This window comes from Salmo salar, chromosome ssa12 (assembly GCF_905237065.1).
Source record: "Salmo salar chromosome ssa12, Ssal_v3.1, whole genome shotgun sequence".
NCBI lineage: Eukaryota > Metazoa > Chordata > Actinopteri > Salmoniformes > Salmonidae > Salmo > Salmo salar.
The window spans coordinates 81,582,264-81,603,650 of NC_059453.1; the positions used below are offsets into that span (position 1 = coordinate 81,582,264).

The following is a 21,387-nucleotide window of genomic DNA, read 5'->3' on the forward strand; positions in this document are numbered from 1 at the left end:
GTGGGGGTTGTGCTTACAGCCCAACACCGTGCAGGACGTTTGGCATTTGCCAGAGAACACCAAGATTGGCAAATTCGCCACTGGCGCCCTGTGCTCTTCACAGATGAAAGCAGGTTCACACTGAGCACATGTGACAGACGTGACAGTCTGGAGACGCCGTGGAGAACGTTCTGCTGCCTGCAACATCCTCCAGCATGACCGGTTTGGCGGTGGGTCAGTCATGGTGTGGGGTGGCATTTCTTTGGGGGGCCGCACAGCCCTCCATGTGCTCGCCAGAGGTAGCCTGACTGCCAGTAGGTACCGAGCTGAGATCCTCAGACCCCTTGTGAGACCATATGCTGGTGCGGTTGGCCCTGGGTTCCTCCTAATGCAAGACAATGCTAGACCTCATGTGGCTGGAGTGTGTCAGCAGTTCCTGCAAGAGGAAGGCATTGATGCTATGGACTGGCCCGCCCGTTCCCCAGACCTGAATCCAATTGAGCACATCTGGGACATCATGTCTCGCTCCATCCACCAACGCCACGTTGCACCACAGACTGTCCAGGAGTTGGCGGATGCTTTAGTCCAGGTCTGGGAGGAGATCCCTTAGGAGACCATCCACCACCTCATCAGGAGCATGCCCAGGCATTGTAGGGAGGTCATACAGGCACGTGGAGGCCACACACACTACTGAGCCTCATTTTGACTTGTTTTAAGGACATTACATCAAAGTTGGATCAGCCTGTAGTGTGGTTTTCCACTTTAATTTTGAGTGTGACTCCAAATCCAGACATCCATGGGTTGATAAATTGGATTTCCATTGATTATTTTTGTGTGATTTTGTTGTCAGCACATTCAACTATGTAAAGAAAAAAGAATTTAATAAGATTATTTCATTCATTCAGATCTAGGATGTGTTATTTTAGTGTTCCCTTTATTTTTTGAGCAGTGTAGTATCTTTATCCATTTACAAAAGCTCTCACCACAACCAAAAAGAGTTAATACTTCAAAGAGGTAGGGCCACTCAACCCTGTCGAAGGCCTTGTCTGCCTCCAATGACAGGATCGCAGTGTCTGACAACCCAATTTTAGCATGTAGAACATTTAGCACTCTCCTAACATTATGAAATCCTTCATGATCTTGAAGGATTTTGGTCTCTACCCACCACATCTGGGAGAAAACCCTCCAACCTCCTCGCAAGTGCTTTACAAACAACCTTACTGTCAGAATTCAAAAGCGAAATAGCACGATAGGAATTTTGTATTTTTTTTTATTTATTTCACCTTTATTTAACCAGGTAGGCAAGTTGAGAACAAGTTCTCATTTACATCTGCGACCTGGCCAAGATAAAGCAAAGCAGTTCGACACATACAACAACACAGAGTTACACATGGAGTAAACAAACATACAGTGAATAATACAGTAGAAAAACAAGTCTATATACAATGTGTGCAAATGAGATAAGATAAGGGAGATAAGCCAATAAATAGGCCATGGTGGCAAAGTAATTACAATATAGCAATTAAACACTGGAATGGTAGATGTGCAGTAGATTAATGTGCAAAGTAGAAATATTAGGGTGCAAAGGAGCAAGATAAATAAATGCATACAGTAGGGGATGAGGTAGTTGGTTGGGCTATTTACAGATGGGCTATGTACAGGTGTAGTGATCTGTGAGCTGCTCTGACAGCTGGTGCTTAAAGCTAGTGAGGGAGATAAGTGTCTCCAGTTTCAGTGATTTTTGTAGTTCGTTCCAGTAATTGGCAGCAGAGAACTGGAAGGAAAGGCGGCCAAAGGAGGAACTGGCTTTGGGGGTGACCAGTGAGATACACCTGCTGGAGCGCATGCTATGGGTGGGTGCTGCTATGGTGACCAGCGAGCTGAGATAAGGCGGGGCTTTACCTAGCAGGGACTTGTAGATGACCTGGAGCCAGTGGGTTTGGCGACGAGTATGAAGCGAGGACCAGCTAACAAGAGCGTACAGGTCGCAGTGGTGGGTAGTATATGGGTCTTTGGTGACAAAACGGATGGCACTATGATAGACTGCATCCAATTTGTTGATTAGAGTGTTGGAAGCTATTTTGTAAATGACATCGCCGAAGTCGAGGATCGGTAGGATGGTCAGTTTTGCGAGGGTATGTTTGGCAGCATGAGTCAAGGACGCTTTGTTGCGAAATAGGAAGCCAACTCTAGATTTAATTTTGGATTGGAGATGTTTGATGTGAGTCTGGAAGGAGAGTTTGCAATCTAACCAGACACCTAGGTATTTGTAGTTGTCCACATATTCTAAGTCAGAACCGTCCAGAGTAGTGATGCTGGATGGGTGGGCAGGTGCGGGCAACGATCGGTTGAAGAGCATGCATTTAGTTTTATTTGCATTTAAGAGCAGTTGGAGGCCACGGAAGGAGAGTTGTATGGCATTAAAGCTCGTCTGGAGGGTTGTTAACACAGTGTCCAAAGAGGGGCCAAAAGTATACAGAATGGTGTCGTCTGCATAGAGGTGGATCAGAGACTCACCAGCAGCAAGAGCGACATCATTGAGGTATACAGAGAAGAGAGTCGGCCCAAGAATTGAACCCTGTGGCACCCCCATAGAGACTGCCAGAGGCCCGGACAACAGACCCTCCGATTTGACACACTGAACTTGATCGGAGAAGTAGTTGGTGAACCAGGCGGGGCAATCATTTGAGAAATCAAGGCTGTTGAGTCTGCCGATAAGGATGTGGTGATTGACAGAGTATGCAGCTTTCCAGGTTTTAGGAGTAGATTGATCAGAGCTCCTCTCAAAGAAGGGGGCAGAAGACCATTTTCGTAAGATTCCTAAAACATATCCAGGAGGAGAGTGCACAGTTTGTTTTTAAATCTCTTGTAGATGTCTGGGCCAGATGCCCTCCCCACCCTCATACTATCAATTGCATTGGAAATTTCCTACACAGTCAGCTCAGCATTAAGAATATCCTTAGACTCATCAGAAATATTGGGAAACTCCAATCTATCTAAAAAGCTAGCCTGGGTATCAGTTTCAGGAAGATACTCTGAGGCAAATAATTTTTCATAAAAGGATTTAAAGGTATTATCTGCCGAGGGTCTACCGTCACAGCTCCCCTGCATCTTGAATCGAATTTATTGCTCTCTCTGTTTGCTGCTGTTTGATTCGCCAGGCCAACAGCTTCCCAGCTTTTTCACCCTGGTAATAATATGATTGGTTTAGTTTCAATAAGCTTGCTGCAGCTCTACCCGCAGAAATGCTGTTATATTGAGCCCTGAACAAGCGCAACTCCTTTTGTGCACCTGTGGAATTAGTGAGGAAAATTTCTCTCTCCAGAGTTTTAATTTTGGTTTCAAGTAATTTCATTTTTTGACAAGTATTTTTTGACTTGGAGCTGGTGAAATTTCTAATTTGTCCCCTTATGAAAGCTTTAAAGTCTTCCCATCTAGTACAAGTTGAAGTCTGTGTTGTATTAAATTGAAAAGTATAGGTCAATTTGCTGTCCAATGTATTCTGTAAAACTTGTATCTTGCAGCCATTTAGGTTGGAAGCGCCATTTAGGTGGGTCACCTATTAAATTAGAATTGGTATATCTAAGAGATGCTGGAGCATTGTCGGAGATAACAATGCTATCAAAAAAGCAATTTTCAATTGTAGAGCGTAATGCTGCTGAGAAAACAATTGTCGATTCGGGAATAGGTCTGGTGAGTGCTAGAGTAACAGTAGTATTCCACATCATCTGGTTTCATTTCTCTCCAAATCTCTAATAAGTTTAAATCCTTCATAAAGCGTAATGTGGGAGTAGTTCGAACCTGAGGTGCGATCTTAACAGGATCCAAAGTGCAATTAAAGTCTCCTGCAACAATATAATTACCTGGAAGTGTGGAAAGGTTTAAAAACAAATCATTAAAGAATTCAGAGTCATCTTCGTTGGGACCAGAGTGATCTTCGTGAACTGCTCGGACAGCAAGGTACCCCGTATAATAACATATCTGCCGGCGGGATCACAAATTGTTTGCAATATCTGATATGGAATGGACTTATGGATAAGAATAATAACTCGTCTTGCATGGAAACTAAATGAGGCTGCAATGATTTGCCCAGGCTACCCAGGCATATCATATTGCCAGATAATAGATGTGATTCTTGAAAAAATATGATCTTCACCTGAAGTTGTTTTGATCTACTTATTACCTGATTTATTTTGCAGATTTTATTTAATCCCATACAGTTCCAGGATGAGAATTTGACCTTAACACTATGAGTCATCGAATTTACCAGGTACGCTTGAACTATAACATTGCCCCATAAGAGCACATTGGATCAGCCAAACCTCCCTGGGCAAGGGAGTCAACAGCCAGTGGAATCACGTGGCGCGAAATACAAATACCTAAAAAATGCTATAACTTCAATTTCTCAAACATATGACTATTTTACACCATTTTAAAGACAAGACTCTCATTAATCTAACCACATTGTCCGATTTCAAAAAGGCTATACAGCGAAAGCAAAACATTACATTATGTCAGGAGAGTACCCTGCCAAAAATAATCACACAGCCATTTTCAAAGCAAGCATATATGTCACAAAAACCAAAAGTACAGCTAAATGCACTAACCTTTGATGATCTTCATCGGATGACACTCTTAGGACATTATGTTATACAATACATGCATGTTTTGTTCAATCAAGTTCATATTTATATCAAAAAACAGCTTTTTACATTAGCATGTGATGTTCAGAACTAGCATACCCACCGCAAACTTCCGGTGACTTACTAAATTACTCATGATTAACGTTCACAAAATACATAACAATTATTTTAAGAATTATAGATACAGAACTCCTTTAAGCAATCGCGGTGTCAGATTTTAAAATAGCTTTTCGGCGAAAGCACATTTTGCAATATTCTGAGTACATAGCCCGGACATCACAGGCTAGCTATTTTGACACCCACCAAGTTTGGCCCTCACCAAACTCAGATATACTATAAGAAAAATTGGATTACCTTTGCTGTTCTTCGTCAGAATGCACTCCCAGGACTTCTACTTCAACAACAAATGTTGTTTTGGTTCCAAATAATCCATAGTTATATTCAAATAGCTCCGTTTTGTTTGTGCGTTCAGGTCAGTATCCGAAGGGTGACGCGCGAGTGCATTTCGTGACAAAAAAATGCAAAATATTCCATTACCATACTTCGAAGCATGTCAAACGCTGTTTAAAACAATTTTTATGCTATTTTTCTCGTAAAATAGCGATAATATTCCAACCGGGCGACGTTGTATTCATTCAAAGGCTGAAAGAAAATTTTTAGAATTAACATGAACGCGCATCTCCAGTGTCAGTGTTCTCAGCCTGACCACTCACAAAATCTCCTGCTGTTTTTCGCCCAGAGACAGGAGAGACGTCATTCCACTTTCTGGCGCCTTCTGAGAGCCAATGGAAGCCTTAGAAAATGTCACGTTACAGCAGAGATGCTGTTTTTTTGAACAAATTGTCAGACAGGGCACTTCCTGTATGGAATCATCTCAGGTTTTGGCCTGCCATATGAGTTCTGTTATACTCACAGACACCATTCAAACAGTTTTAGAAACTTTAGAGTGTTTTCTATCCAAATCTACTAATTATATGCATATTCTCGTTTCTGGGCAAGAGTAGTAACCAGTTTAAATCGGGTACATTTTTTATCCGGCCATGCAAATACTGCCCCCTAGCCCCAACAGGCTAATATCAAATCAAATCAAATCAAATGAAATGTATTTGACACATACACATGGTTAGCAGATGTTAATGCAAGTGTAGTGAAATGCTTGTGCTTCTAGTTCTGACCATGCAGTAATATCTAACAAGTAATATAACCTAACAATTCCACAACAGCTACCTTATACACACAAGTGTAAAGGAAAGAATATGAATATGTACATAAAAATATATACATGAGTGATGGCCGAACGGCATAGGCAAGATGCAGTAGATGGTAAGAGTACAGTATATACATATGAGATGAGCAATATAGGGTATGAAACATATAAAGCCGCATTGTTTAAAGTGGCTAGTGATACATTACATCAAGATGGCAGGATGCAGTAGATGTTATAGAGTACAGTATATACATATGAGATGAGTAATGTAGGGTATGAAAACATTACATGAAGTGGCATTGTTTAAAGTGGCTAGTGATACATTACATCAAGATGGCAAGATGCAGTAGATGGTTTAGCGTACAGAATATACATATGAGATGAGTAATGTATGGTATGAGAACATTATATAACGTGGCATTGTTTAAAGCGGCTAGTGATACATTTAATTACATCAAGATGGCAAGATGCATATGGGATGAGTAATGTGAGTAATGTAGGATATGTAAACATTATATAAAGTGGCTAGTGATAAATTGATTACATTAATGTTTCCATTATTAAAGTGGCTGGAGTTGAGTGTTGGCAGCAGCCACTCAATGTTAGTGATGGCTGTTTAACAGTAGAAGCTGTTTTTCAGTCTCTTGGTCCCCGCTTTGATGCACCTGTACTGACCTCGCCTTCTGGATGTTAGCGAGTGAACAGGCAGTGGCTCGGGTGGTTGTTGTCCTTGATGATCTTTTTGGCCTTCCTGTGACATCGGGTGGTGTAAGTGTCCTGGAGGGCAGGTAGTTTGCACCCGGTGATGCATTGTGTAGACCTCACTACCCTCTGGAGAGCCTTCCGGTTATGGACGGAGCAGCTGCCGTACCAGGCGGTGATACAGCCCGACAGGATGCTCTCGATTGTGCATCTGTGAAAGTTTGTGAGTGTTTTTGGTGACAAGCCCAAATTTCTTCAGCCTCCTGAGGTTGAAGAGGCGCTGTTGCATCTTCTTCACCACGCTGTCTGTGTGGGTGGACCATTTCAGTTTTTCCGTGATGTGTACGCCGAGGAACTTAAAACTCTCCACCCTCTCCACTACTGTCCCGTCGATGTAGATAGGGGGCTGCTCCATCTGCTGTTTCCTGAAGTCCACAATCATCTCCTTTGTTTGTTGACATTGAGTGTGAAGTTATTTTCCTGACACCACACTCCGAGGGCCCTCACCTCCTCCCTGTAGGCCGTCTTGTCGTTGTTGGTAATCAAGCCTACCACTGTAGTGTCGTCTGCAAACTTGATGATTGAGTTGGATGCGTGCATGGCCACGCAGTCGTGGGTGAACAGGGAGTACAGGAGAGGGCTGAGAACGCACCCTTGTGGGGACCCAGTGTTGAGGATCAGCGGGGTGGCAATGTTGTTACCTACCCTCACCACCTGGGGGCGGCCCGTCAGGAAGTCCAGGACCCAGTTGCACAGGGAGGGGTCGAGACCCAGGGTCTCGAGCTTAATGATGAGTTTGGAGGACACTATGGTGTTAAATGCTGAGCTGTAATCGATGAACAGCATTCTTACATAGGTATTCCTCTTGTCCAGATGGGTTAGGGCAGTGTGCAGTGTGATGGCGATTGCGTCGTCTGTGGACCTATTGGGGCGGTAAGCAAATTGGAGTGGGTCTAGGGTGTCAGGTAGGGTGGAGGTGATATGGTCCTTGACTAGTCTCTCAAAGCACTTCATGAAGACGGAAGTGAGTGCTACAGGGCGGTAGTCATTTAGCTCAGTTACCTTAGCTTTCTTGGGAACAGGAACAATGGTGGCCCTCTTGAAGCATGTGGGGACAGCAGACTGGGATAAGGATTGATTGAATATGTCTGTAAACACACCAGCCAGCTGGTCTGCGCATGCTCTGAGGACGCGGCCGGGGATGCCGTCTGGGCCTGCAGCCTTGCGACGGTTAACACGTTTAAATGTTTTACTCACGTTGGCTGCAGTGAAGGAGAGCCCACAGGTTTTGGTAGCGGGCCTTTGTCACTTGTTAATAAACTTGCACACTGAAGTTGTGGTCAGCTTTTCCGAAGGGAGGGCGGGGGAGGGCCTTATATGCGTCGCGGAAGTTAGAATAACAGTGGTCCAGTGTTTTACCAGCCCTGGTAGCACAATCGATATGGTGATAGAATTTGGGGAGCCTTGTTTTCAGATTAGCCTTGTTAAAATATATATGTGGTTTCCAGTTTACATAGAGTCCAATGAAGTTATTTCAGGGCCGTCAATGTGTCTGCTTGGGGGGGAATATACACGACTGTGCTTATGATCGAAGAGAATTCTCTTGGTAGATAATGCGTTCGGCATTTGATTGTGAGGAATTCTAAGTCAGGTGAACAAAAGGACTTGAGTTCCTGTATGTTGTTATGATCACACCACGTCTCGTTAATCATAAGGCATACACTCCCTCCCTTCTTCTTACTAGAGAGATGCTTGTTTCTGTCGGCGCGATGCATGAAGAAACCAGGTGGCTGTACCGACTCAGATAGCGTGTCTCGAGTGAGCCATGTTTCTGTGAAACAAAGAACGTTACAGTCTCGGATGTCTCTCTGGAATGCTACCCTTGCTCGGATTTCGTCTACCTTGTTGTCAAGAGACTGGACATTGGCGAATAGTATGCTCGGGAGCGGTGAGCGATGTGCCCGTCTACGGAGCCTGACCAGAAGACCGCTCCGTCTGCCCCTTCTACGGCACCGTTGTTTTGGGTCGCCGGCTGGGATCCGATCCATTGTCCTGGGTGGTAGGCCAAGCAGAGGATCCGCTTCGGGAAAGTCGTTTTCTTGGTCGTAATGTTGGTGAGTTGACGTTACTCTTATATCCAATAGTTCCTCCCAACTGTATGTAATAAAACCTAAGATTACCTGGGGTAACAATGTAAGAAATAATACATAAAAAAACAAAATACTGCGTACTTTTCTAGGAACGCGAAGCGAGGCGGCCATCTCTGTCGGCGCCGGAAGTATACCAGTAGACCTCTGTTACCACCATAAACAAAAACACAAAGGACGCTTTAAAGCACGTCATTGTACAAAAACACATGCCTAACAATCAAGCACAAATGTGTGATTAACCCTCTCCACCTCTCAGTGACACTCCGTATAAGGTGCTCAACAGATCCACATACAGGTGAGTAACGTTGTCCACTGCAGACAGTACATTTTCGAATTTGATAGAGAATTCTGCATTCATATCTTTGATGGCCTTGAGGATATCTTTGGAGCTAACGGCACTGCACGTGTTTGTCACCGCAGTCCTGCTTCCACCACTAGCACATGAAGCTAGCACAACGCCTTTCACTTATTACGTCTGCCTTTTTGGTTTGACTTTTCTTTGTCCGCATTATGGGTTTTCGAAGCTAATAAACTATTACTGCCTTTCCTGGTACATTGAGCTTAAGGGTGAACTTATTTCAGGATGTATTTCAAATTTGTAGCAGAGCTGAAAAGATATGACTGATCAGCTCTGCGCCATACCGGAAGCCCCTTGCTTGTCATTTTACCTTATAATCCATCCATGCTCTGATGAAGGTCTTGTGACAGAAATCTTAGCCTAATTAAATGAAATGTATGCATTAGTCCTGAGTGTGTGGATATTTATTCCATTACCTTATATTCCATTGAAATTATACAGTATATTATATGAAATCACTCCTAAATTATTTGAATTGTTTGCATAGGGTTACTTACTAAGGTTTTCATATTCCCTTTCAAAAGCTTTCAAACCTGGTTTCACAGCCAGAAGCTAGAGAGAAGTTTTTCCATTGAGCCTATGCCATGCTCGCAAAGTCTGAACTGAGCATCAATACAGGACTAAGATCAAGTCGTACTACACCGGCTCTGACGCTCGTCGGATGTGGCAGGGCATGCAAACCTTTACAGACTACAAAGGGAAGCACAGCGGAGAGCTGCCCAGTGACACGAGCCTATCGGACGAGCTAAACTACTTCTATGCTCGCTTCGAGGCAAATAACACTGAAACATGCATGAGAGCACCAGCTGTACCAGAAGACTGTGTCATCACGCTCTCCGCAGCCGATGTGAGTAAGACCTTTAGACAGGTCAACATTCACAAGGCCGCAGGGCCAGACGGATTACCAGGACGTGGACTGCGAGCATGAGCTGACCAACTGGCAAGTGTCTTCACTGATATGTTCAAACTCTCCCTGTCCGAGTCTGTAATACCAACATGTTTTAAGCAGACCACCATAGTGCCTGTGCCAAAGAACACTAAAGTAACCTGCCTAAATGACTACCGACCCGTAGTCTGTAGCCATGAAGTGCTTTGAAAGGCTGGTCATGGCTCACATCAACACCATCATCCCAGAATCCCTAGACCCACTCCAATTTGCATACCGCCCCAACAGATCCACAGATGATGCAGTCTCTATTGCACTCCACACTGCCCTTTCCCACCTGGACAAAAGGAATACCTATGTGAGAATGATATTCATTGACTACAGCTCAGCGTTCAACACCATAGTGCCCTCAAAGCTCATCAATAAGCTAAGGACCCTGGGACTAAACACCTCCGTCTGCAACTGGATCCTGGACTTCCTGATGGGCCGTACCCAGGTGGTAAGGGTGGGTAACAACACATCCACCACGCTGATCCTCAACACAGGAGCCCCTCAGTGGTGCGTGCTCAGCCCCTCCTGTAATCCCTGTTCACTCATGACTGCACGGCCAGGCACAACTCCAACACCATCATTACATTTGCCGATGACACAACAGTGGTAGGCCTGATCCCCGACAACAATGAGACAGCCTTTAGGGAGGAGCACAGAGACCTGGCCATGTGGTGCCAGGACAACAACCTCTCCCTGAACGTGATCAAGACAAAAGAGATGATTGTGGACTACAGTAAAAAGAGGACCGAGCACGCCCCCATTCTCATCGACAGGGCTACAGTGGACCAGGTCGAGAGCTTCAAGTTACTTGGTGTCCACATCACCAACAAACTAACATGGTCCATGACAGTCATGATACGGGCACGACAAAACCTATTCCCCTCAGGAGACTGAAAAGACTTGGCATGGGTCCTCAGATCCTCAAAAGGTTTGACAGCTGCACCATCGAGAGCATCCTGACTGGTTGCATCACTGCCTGGTACGGCAACTACTTGGCCTCCAACCGCAAGGCACTACAGAGGGTAGCGCGAATGGCCCAGTACATTACTGGGGCCAAGCTTCCTACCATCCAGGACCTCTATTTTACATTTTAGTCATTTAGCAGACACTCTTATCCAGAGTGAATGCATACATTTCATACATTATTTTTTTTCTTCCATACTGGTCCCCCGTGGGAATCGAACCCTGGCGTTGCAAACACCATGCTCTACCAACTGAGCCACACGGCGGTGTCAGAGGAAGGCCCTAAAAATTGTCAAAGACTCCAGCCACCCTAGTCATAGACTGTTCTCTCTGCAACCACACAGCAAACGGTACCGGAGCGCCAAGTCTAGGTCCAAAAGGCTTCTAAACAGCTTCTACCCCCAAGCCATAAAACTCCTGAACATCTAGTCAAATTGCTACCCAGACTATTCGCATTGTACTGGCACCCCCCTGTATATATTGTTATTTTACTGCTGCTCTTTAATTAGTTGTTACTTTTATCTCTTATTCTTATCCATATTTTTTGAAACTGCACTGTCGGTTAGGGGCTCGTAAGTAAGCATTTCACTGAAAGGTCTACACCTGTTGTATTCGGCGCATGTGACTAATAACATTTGTTTTGATTTGAATTCACAATGCATCATACACAATATTGTCTGACAAGTAATCTAATGGGCATTTAAAAAATTTCTGATCTGGAACTGGTGCCTATTTTTCTAGAATTCCAATTCAAGCATTATTCCAATGGTAAACGCTTTCTTTCCTAAAGCTTTGACCGACAATACATCCCTGTTACCACAGGTAACTGATATGCCTCTCAGGATTAAGCATCCTATCCCTTCTTCACATTCTTAGAACGTGACACTTTTGTGGATTAACCCAATAGGGTAATACTATCTTTTGCATTCTTAATATAGCAGTAACATGGCATATAAAACTATGGTTTCATCGTCTTAAAATGTTTTACAAACCAAGACAGAATTGTGTGTGCAGTTTAAAGGGAGCAGTATAGGCCTAGCAGTTATTGTATATCCATTGTTATGAGTCACATTTTGCAAGAAGCACCAGCCTCCTGCAGCCACCAATACTGTCGCCCAGAACACGCTCTTCAGGGGGGTGATCTCATTTGGTTATAGATTACATAATCTTCCGGCCAGTGCTGGTTTAGCACCATGGTCCTAGTGCCAGTAATTGTTCCTCATCTGCTGTAATTACGGGACACAGTGTGTCTCAGAGTGGATTTCCTGTTGTCTTTCAAGTTTTAGGGGGCATTTTGCCACTGTAAATCGTGTCACATTGGATTACACGCTTTGAGATCGTACTGGGTAGAGATGTGTGCCACATTCCTCAGTTTGTCTGGTTTGCTCTGCTCCATCCCAGTCATCCCATCCTATCCTTCCCAGTCTAATGCAGGGACCCATGGAGGACAGACTGTACCTCTAGTAATCCCGCTCATTGCTCATGGAACGGTGCTTGGGCTCCATGTGCTTTCCTACCGCTCTGCTAAAAGCCGCTTTATGCTCACAGGGAAAAAAACTCCCACTTCAAATTCACTCCATTCATTAAAATCCCAATTTAACCAACACCCATCTATTTTTGTGACTACCTGGATCTACAAATAGTTTTTTAAGTATTGAAATCAAACCATATGGATTTCAATGAAAAGCATTTGAATAAACATGAAAAGCTGAATTTAAGAAGCGCATGTCATAATAAACAGCATATAAACACTCTAAATACGTCAAGAGCCGGACAAGGAGACTAAGAAGGGGAAAAAATGAATTATTTGGGCTAAATTATTTCAATTATTTCAAGGCTATAGCCTACAAAGAAATAGATTGTGAAGTATTTATAATTGCGACACAATAGACTGGTAGGGACATAAACGTGAAGCATTTAAACAACATTTAATTGTATTAAATCATTATAGTCTATAAATGGTGCATATAGTCTGTGACTTATTTAGAATTAAATACAAATTAAATGAAAAATGACTTATTAGTGACTTTGAATTCATTTTTAGAATCCATTTTTAGAAACACGAGTTTGGCCAGTCTGTGGCTTCAGGCTCATGCGATGGTGCCTGGAGAGCCGGTCAGCAGCGGAGAATGTCCTCTCCACATTTAGCCACTGTGGATGCTAAACACCCTTTTGGCCACTCTTTCCAGGCTGAGCAGAGAGGTAGGCCTAAATGGTTTTCGCTCACATACTCTGGTGGAGACATTGCTTGGCATGTTGGATCCCCTGCTTGTGAGAGAAATCAAGTTGGGCAGTCAACATGTCAAGCAAAAATATCTCCACTGAGTTCATCAAAAATGAAGAGCTCATACTGCAAATACAAAACATTAAAGGCACCTGCTCTTTCCATGACAGGTAAAACCAGGTGAAAGCTATGATCCCTTATTAACGCCACTTGTTTCAAAACATTTAAAAAATAAAAATGTATTTAACCTTTATTTAACTAGGCAAGTCAGTTAAGAACAAAGTATTATTTACAATGACGGCCTACACTGGGCAAACCCGGACGACACTGGGCTAATTGTGCGCCGCCCTATGGGACTCCCAATCACGGCCGGTTGTCATACAGCCTGGATTCAAACCAGGGTGTCTGTAGTGACACCTCATGCACTGAGATGCAGTGCCTTAGACCGCTGCACCACTCGGGAGGCCCAAGTGAATCCACTTCAATCAGTGTAGATGAATGGCAGGAGACAGGTTAAGAAGCATTTTTAAGCTTCGAGACAATTGAGAAATCGATTGTGTATGGGTGCCATTCAGAGGGTCAAGACAACAAATGTAAGTGCCTTTGAACGGGGTATGGTAGTAGGTGCCAGGCGCACCAGTTTGTGTCAGCACAGAAAAAAATGTATGAAATTGTATGAAATGTATGCATTCACTACTGTAAGTTGCTCTGGATAAGAGCGTCTGCTAAATGACTAAAATGTAATGTCAAGAACTGCAACGCTGCTGGGCTTTTCACGCTCAACAGTTTCCTGTGTCTATCAAGAATGGTCCACCACCAAACGGACATCTAGCCAACTTGACACAACTGTGGGAAGCATTGGAGTCAACATGGGCATTGGCACATCTGTGGGAAGCATTGGAGTCAACATGGGCCAGCATCCTTGTGGAACGCTTTCGACACCTTGTAGTGTCCATGCTCTGATGAATTAAGGCTGTTCTGAGTGAAAGGGGGGGGTGCAACTCAATTAGGAAGGTGTCCTTAATGTTTTGTACACTCAGTGTAGGTATGCATTATAATTACAGTCTGTCTTCTATTTGGCCGTGTACTGTAATGGTAAGGATGGCTGGATATCATTATGCACTGGCGGAGGTGAAGTGAAATTATGAATACGAGATTGCTCTGCCCAATATAATGAGGCATCACAGTTTCACCTTCACAATAGCTAAGCCTAATGAAAGTCAATGGCTAAACGTATCCCAGAGTAAATTAGATGACTTCTTGGTTAGAGGGGCTGTTGTTTGGCGCATAAATGATAGGAGAGGTGGTTAAAGGCATTCGTTTTCCCCTGAGGGGATGCATAATTCCAAAGAATCTAATAATGGCGGGAGTAAAGGAGAGAGGTTCCTTCACAACATGAGAGAGGGTGAGCTGTTTTCTGATGCAACAAGACCTGTGGCAAACAAAGCTGGACCAGCATGTACTGTAGTGTACACCTCAAAAGGAGACACTGTTACACAGTTAGATTAGAAAAACAGATCATAGGTATGCTATTCACTGTATGACAAGACAGCCTCATCTAAAACCTCATTCATATTGAAGATTGTCTCTTTTTAGAACAGGATACATATAATTGTGCTATAATCACTATTATTGCACTACATTGGAAAATCTCTTAGGCCAGCATCGACCAGAGACATGATTTCAGTTCTAAGTTCCACCATGCGCTGTGATTTACCCAAGAAAGATAATGAGCTCATCGTCATCTGAGTGTGCCTCACTGTTTATTTTATCCAGCGATCCGGCTACTGAGTAGACTTAATTTCACATGGGCCAATGAGGATGAATAAATGTTGCATTGCACATGGTTAGGATATCAAAGTTGGGTATTAAAGAACGGAACAAGGGCATTGAAAGAAGTCTTTGAGATTGTTACACAATGATGGTCTAAACGCACTGAGCTGAGTAACTGAATGGTGTTTGCCCAAGACCATTTCAATGTAGTGACCTGGAATATATTTTGTAACCTCTTACTTTACTGCCTCCCTTGCTCTCCTTAAAACTTTGTACGATGTCCATCCAATGAAAGAATGGTTTTACATAATCATATGAATGCCTCTCCTGAGATGTCTCTGTCTGCTGTTTCAAGTGCGGCTGCCATGGAAGCTCATCACATAATGCACAACACTGAGACGCTCTATAAAGATGACTGATTGACATGTCGTTAGATACATGCGTGCATAAGATAACATATGATTAGAACTGACAAACTGACTGTGACTAAGACCAAAAATGCACAGATCACATTAATGAGTAATGTTGACCGAGCCCAAAAAGAGGCGAATGTTATTGCGTTTCTCACTTCTGTCACTCAGAGAAACATTATAGTGACGTTGAGTCACAATTGTTTTATGTAGCTACAGTATAGTATAACAGATAAATGGTTAACTGAAAATGAGAAAGTAACGCCAAACCTCAAAATTGAAAATTATTTGTAAAGATTAAGGTTTTTAATCAACAATCGTGCATTTGAAGACAATCAATATGTCACAAATGTAATCCATTAAACTACATTTTATGTAGCAAGATATTTTCAGAGGAAGAAATTAAAAGTTTTCACACATTAAGTGAGAGAGTTTGTTTAACACTCCAATAACAGCTGTGCACAAAGGGTGGGGTGATTGATAGTTATCTGGTCGAAAAAACATCACCAAAGAAGGAAGGTTCTTATAACTGTGAAAAACAAAATAATTCCTGGAAGGCCACACTGTTCAAAAGACAACAAACAGTATAATCCAGTCATTCCCTCAGATGTTAACAAAGGGTCCAATGCATCGGTGAACCCAGCAGCTGCTGCAAACCATGGGGCCAGGCAGAAGAGTAAATGCACTTAAAGAAGCAGTCTGGGATCTTAAGCACTTACAAATGTGTAACATATCGTACGAATTGCAACGACATAACATATCATATGATTGGACAAATGACGTAGTACACAACTGTGCACAATTTTCGAGGACCTATTTTGGCTCGTGAGCATTGCCTTCAAAACTACTGGCTGAAATGATACAAAACCTCTGTAGCATCCCTTTAACAGACAGTGAGACAGGGAGCAGTGATCCGTTCCACAACCCCATCATTGTGGTCGCATATCTCCAGACCCCCATCCCAATAGCCATAGATACATCACTGGGTTGGAGGTGTGGGTTGTGTGGAATGAAGAGCGGTAGAGGGACAGATTATCTCTAGACTAGAGCTAGATCTCTGTGCATCCATGTACAGCACTATATTCAAAACAGAAATGCACTTACTGTAAGAAGACTGCCACTCTGATGTTCTTCAGAAGGGATTTCAAAACCAATTGAGCTCAAATAAAAGGGACACAACCCTTTCCTCTGTAGTAATAGATGTCAGGGGTATATTGCAGTGTTCAGGAATAACTCAGCACCATAGGCGCTTATGATGTTTTCACCTCTCATTTGGCTGTTCTTGTTAGCCACAAAATGAGATGAGCAAAGCATGCTAGAGAAATCTATAAATAAACATGAATAGAGGAGAGGGATCAAAATCCCCCATGAATAGCTCATACTTTGAAGATGTGTATTGGCTGAGCATGTGCGATTCTGCTGCAGCTGGTGTTCTGTCTTTTTTAAGGGGTCCACAATATGGTCAAAACAGAAGAGATAGAGTTTTGAGACATTCATATATGTATTTAGCTAGAGGAAATAGAATAAACGTGACACGGTTTTGGTCACAAAGGTCCCCCAGACGGCAGCCTGTAGGCAATCATTCCACACAGTCAGAGGAGTCAAAGTACTTATCAGGAAAAATACAATAAAAAATACAATGCCAGCAACATAATTAAAAGCATAACAACATAATTACAAGCACAACAACATCATTAAAAGCATAACAACATAATTAAAAGCACAATTTAATTATGTGTTGGATGACTAATCACAGTTTAATATGGAAAAGATGGTGTTCAAAAGAGACACAAGGTGCATCTGACTATGTGGAGAAAGGGGGCTATGTTGCAACCAACCTCAGCATTATAGCCTGTCTGCAGTCAAGAGCTATGAAGACTACTGTACCTTCCCTGGCCGCACCGCACAAAGCAAAGCAGCCCCTTGTGCCCTAGATGAGTTAACTGAGCTGCCTGAGCACCAAGACAAATCTCAGTAGCCTGGAGCAGCCATTCACGGCTCATGGTGTAGTCTACTATATCAGCATTATGCATGAGATGATCATGCACAACCATTATATATCACGTCTGATGGTGCCCCCTCACACACCTCAATATATTTGTTTTTAACATGAAATAGCTTTTTCTATAATTCAGAAGACAGGAAGTGTAATAAATTATTGAATCAGGGTGTTGTTTTTGTTTCACCTTTGCCACTGCCCATAAGTGAAAATGTGAAGCATGAAAAAGATTGCATGAAAAAGATTGCCACTCTTCAGAAGGGATTTCAAAACCAATTGAGCTCAAATAAAATGGACACAATCCTTTCCTCTGTAGTAATAGATGTCAGGGGTATATTGCAGTGTTCAGGAATAACTCAGCACCATAGGCGCTTATGATGTTTTCACCTCTCATTTGGCTGTTCTTGTTAGCCACAAAACCAACCATAACAATGGACCGTGTGATTTACGTTGCAGTTGCCATAACATTGTTAACTATAAAATAATTCGTATATTTCTCATTGCCTTTTCATTTATTGAAAATGAAAAATAAACTTCCCAGCATTTCGAAAAATACTAGTAGTCTATAGCCTATGCGGAGGGATTGTGGAATTCATAGACACTCATACTGACATGCAATGTATCCACTATTATGAGAGACATTTAAAGTAGCCTTTTAACATATGTATAAGCTTATCAAGTCAACTAATAAATACTTACTGAGTTGTTAAACAGAATGTTTTTTCCTCTTCATGAAATTGTATGATCAGAGAAATGAGCCGGACATAAGTGGTGGTATTTATCGAGTGTCTCTATGTCCTTTAAAAAAATATATACATTTTCGTAGCAGCTTTGGCTCTCTCATTCAGAATCCCATCGAGAGGTTGCGCGTAAACGCTGGTCCACAGAATCCCAGTCCGTGCACACTACACTCGTAAAAAGTCCCGCATATGCCTCACTCCTCTTGGTTTGGGGGAGATGCTCCTCGATGTAATCCCGAGGCACCCAAACAATTAGCTCAGCAGTGACAGAGCTCCAACTCCTACGTCGCCTTCTCACTCACAGGTGCTTTGGTTTAGTCTTTCAACAACTAAGACACTCCAAAAATGCTGCCAGTCTGGAGGAATACTGTGACAGAGTGATCTCTGAGTCGAGATTTATTAACATTCTGCGCATCCCCGGGCTTCAGCGGTTGTGCAGAGGTGGTGAAGCGCTCACTGATGACACGTGAAAACGCGTGCAAATGAAATCCAGCACCAGTCAGGCTCTCAATACACACCCTGCATGCTCTAATTTCCACATTCAAAGCCAAATGGATAGTTTTTTTATTTTATTACATGGCACACGGTCATTTATATGCGTTGCCCATTTGGAATTAGTCACAGCCATCCAAATGGAGGGAGTTACAGCTGTAGTTTAATTTCACGACTGTCAGGGTAATTTGTGTAATACCTCATGGTAATTGCATAGTGAATGTTATGAGCATCATATCGTCCTGAGATGATTATTCAATTAAGACCAGTATTCAAAGTCAACAGACCAATTTAAATGTATTCCACTGTAGGGCTGGTGCATCTAGTTATATCTACTACATCTATTTAGCTCTAGGCCTAAATGCAATATCCTACAGAAAATGTATCACAAATTGTGTTGAAAGATCAATGTTTCATAAAGCAACCAATAAACAGGACATCTTCATTAAATAGTACACGCAAAACACCAGTCTCAACGTCAACAGAGAAGAGGTGACACCGGGAGTTGCAAAGTTGCAAAGAAAAAGCCCTATCTCAGACTGGCCAATAAAAATAAAAGATTAAGATGGGCAAAAGAACATAGACACTGGAAAGAGGAACTCTGCCTAGAAGGCCAGCATCCTGGAGTTGCCTCTTCACTGTTGATGTTGAGACTGGTGTTTTGTCGGTACTATTTAATGAAGCTGTCAGTTGAGGACTTGTGAGGCGTCTGTTTCTCAAACTAGACACTCTAATGTACTTGTGCTCTTGCTCAGTTGTGCCTCCCACTCCTCTTTCTATTCTGGTTAAAGCCAGTTTGCGCTGTTCTGTGAAGGGAGAATTTCACAACGTTGTACGATATCTTCAGTTTCTTGGCAATTTCTCGCATGGAAAAGCCTTCATTTCTCAGAACAAGAATAGACTGACGAGTTACAGAAGAAAGTTATTTGTTTCTGGCCATTTTGAGCCTATAATCAAACCCACAAATGCTGATGCTCCAGATACTCAACTAGTCTAAAGAAGGCCAGTTTTACTGCTTCTTTAATCAGTTTTCAGCTGTGCTAACATTATTGCAAAAGGAGTTTCTAATAATCAATTAGCCTTTTAAAGTGATAAACTTGGATTAGCTAACACAACGTGCCATTGGAACACAGGAGTGATGGTTGCTGACAATGGGCCTCTGTACACCTATGTAGATATTCCAATAAAAATCAGCCGTTTCCAGCTACAATAGTCATTTATAATTTTAGCAATGTCTACACTGTATTTCTGATCAATTTTATTTTAATGGACAAAAATTGTGCTTTTCTTTAAAAAACAAGGACTTTTCTAAGTGACTCCAAACTTTTGAACGGTAGTGTATGTGTGCGCATTTTATGTGTGTGGGCGTATGTAGTGCATGTGTGTATGTGTGTGTTGTGGTGTCATTGTACATATGTGTGAGTGTGTGGTTAGAGTCAAGTGTATGTGCATAGAGTCAGTGCAAAATGGGTCAGTGCAGGTAGTCCGGGTAGCCATTTGATTAGCTATTTAGCAGTCTTGTTTAGAAGGTTTATGGCTTGGGGGTAGATGCTGTTCAGGGTACTGTTGGTTCCAGACTTGGTGCATTGTTCCACTTGCGTTGCGGTAGCAGAGAAAACAGTCTATGGGTTGGGTGGTTGGAGTGTTGGAAAAATGTTTGGGCCTTCTTCTGACATCACCTGGTATAGAGGTCCTGCATGGCAGGGAGCTCAGCCCCAGTGATGTACTCACCACCCTCTGTTGCACTTTGCAGTAGGGTGCCTTGCAGTTGCCGTACCAAGCAGTGATGCAGCCAGTCAAGATGCTCTCAATGGTGCAGCTGTAGAATATTTTGAGGATCTGTGTGCCCATGCCAAACCTTTTCAGTCTCCTGAGGGGGGAGAGGTACTGTCGTGCCCTCTTTACAACTGTGTGGCTGTGTGTGGACCATGTTAATTCCTTAGTGATGTTGACAGTGAGGAACTTGAAGCTCACGACCCGCTTCACTTCGGTGGGGCGAGCTCGCCCTCCTTTCCTTTAGTCCACGATCAGCTCCTTTGTCTTGCTGACGTTGAGGGAGAGGTTGTTGTTGTCCTGGCACCACACTGCCAGGTCACACTCCTCCTCCCTATAGGCTGCCTCATCATCTTTGGTGATCAGTCCTGCCACCATTGTTTCGTCAGCAAACTTGAGGATGCTGTTGAAGTCGTGTTCAGCCACGCAGTCGTGGATGAACAGGGAATACAGGAGGGGACTAATCGCACACCCCTGAGGGGCCCCTTTGTTTATGGTCTGTGTGGTGGACATGTTGTTGCCTACCCTCACTGACATGCGTCCACGTGTCAGGAAGTCCAGGATCTAATTGCTGAGGGAGGTGTTCAGTCCCAGAGTCCTGAGCTTGGTGATGAGCTTGGAGGGGACTATGGTGTTGAATGTTGAGCTGTAGTCAATCAACAGCATTCTTACATAGGTATTAATTTTGTCCAGGTGGGTCCAGGGTGACTGGGATGATGGTGTTGATGTGAGCCGTGACCAGCCTTTCAAAACATATAATGGCTATAGATGTCAGTGCAACGGGGCGATGGTCATTTAGGCAGGTTACTTTGGCGTTTTTGGGCGTGGGGACTATGGTGGTCTGCTTGAAACCAGTTGGTATTACAGACCGGGTCAGTGATAGGTTGAAAATGTCAGTGAAGGCACTTGCCAGCTGGTCAGCGCATGCTCTGAGTTCGCGTCCTGGTATTCCGTCTTGCCCCATGGCCTTGCGAATGTTAACCTTTTTAAAGGTCTTACTCACATCAGAACAGCTGGTGCTCTCATGCATGGTTCAG

At 43.2% G+C, this 21,387-nt stretch overlaps 1 protein-coding gene across 1 annotated transcript in view; it reads right to left on the minus strand.

The window, feature by feature from the left end:
* LOC106565730 (contactin-3) overlaps positions 1–18,490 on the minus strand; it is an 87,291-nt gene extending 68,801 nt beyond the window's left edge. Inside the window, exon 1 of the mRNA XM_014133161.2 lies at positions 18,045–18,490. The gene's annotated coding sequence lies outside the window, so the exon portion shown is untranslated. The remainder of the gene's footprint in view (positions 1–18,044) is intronic.
* Between the last annotated feature and the right edge of the window lie 2,897 nt (positions 18,491–21,387).